At 43.7% G+C, this 915-nt stretch overlaps 1 long non-coding RNA gene across 1 annotated transcript; it reads left to right on the top strand.

Annotated features, from left to right (window-relative positions):
- The first annotated feature begins 6 nt into the window (after window positions 1–6).
- Window positions 7–915, top strand: LOC140966289 (uncharacterized). Its single transcript, XR_012173307.1, has 3 exons — window positions 7–144; window positions 672–792; window positions 877–915. It is a non-coding gene; the product is annotated as an uncharacterized lncRNA (long non-coding RNA).

Below are 915 nucleotides of genomic sequence, written 5' to 3'. Positions count from 1 at the left end.
TCTTTGCAACGCACATACAACAGGGACAGATATTCTTTGGGCTGGTCTGCCTATGGTCACTCTTCCTCTCGAGAAAATGGCGACTAGAGTTGCTGGGTCGCTCTGTTTGGCGACAGGAGTTGGAGAGGAAATGATTGTTCATAGGTAGGTGTTTGAACCTGTAATTATCTAGTAGCTAGTTTTGTTTCCTAATATGTGGATGTTGGAATTTGCGTGCCTATTGTCACGGGTGTAATGCAGCTCTAGTAAACTGCTTGAGTAGGAAACCCCACTGTGCGGGTTAAGAAATCCCACCCAACGGATGGAAGCATTAAATTCTCCCCCCAACCAACCCAGTATGCCTACGCAGCACTCTATTTTGGCACCACCTCGAGCATGCCAAAATGGGTGTAACGTGTTCGGGGTTGTGCTTGCCACCAGTCATCACGAATTAAAACCCATCCTGATTTCTAAGAAGGAAATAAAATCCCTCCATAAGTAGGTTCAGAAACCCATTATCTGATTGTCCCCATCGGGATTGAGATTTGAGTGTTTCACCATGCTTTCAATATTGAGGGATTTGTACAAAATTATATTTTGGTAAACTTCACATCTTGTCGCTGGTTGCCTCTTATGCATAGCATTTAATTCATCTTGTAATTCATTCTCATCCGTGCCTTCGTATTTGACAGCATGCAAGAGTACGAAGAGAGAGCTGTGTCTTTTGCCATGAATCCTTCGAAGCTTCAAGATCTTACCAGCAGACTCAAGGAGGCCCGTCTGAGTTGCCCTCTGTTCGACACTGCACGATGGGTGAGTCGTCTTATCATAGAACTATGCTATTATTGTCCTTTGCATTTTGATATAAATCGTTACACATTTGCTACCATTTTTCAGGTGAAGAATTTGGAGCGTGCCTACTTCAGGATGTGGAAT

Source organism: Primulina huaijiensis, unplaced genomic scaffold, assembly GCF_012295235.1.
Source record: "Primulina huaijiensis isolate GDHJ02 unplaced genomic scaffold, ASM1229523v2 scaffold204187, whole genome shotgun sequence".
Taxonomy (NCBI): domain Eukaryota; kingdom Viridiplantae; phylum Streptophyta; class Magnoliopsida; order Lamiales; family Gesneriaceae; genus Primulina; species Primulina huaijiensis.
Note: the sequence above shows the minus strand (reverse complement) of the source record. Positions and strands in the feature narration are given on the sequence as shown.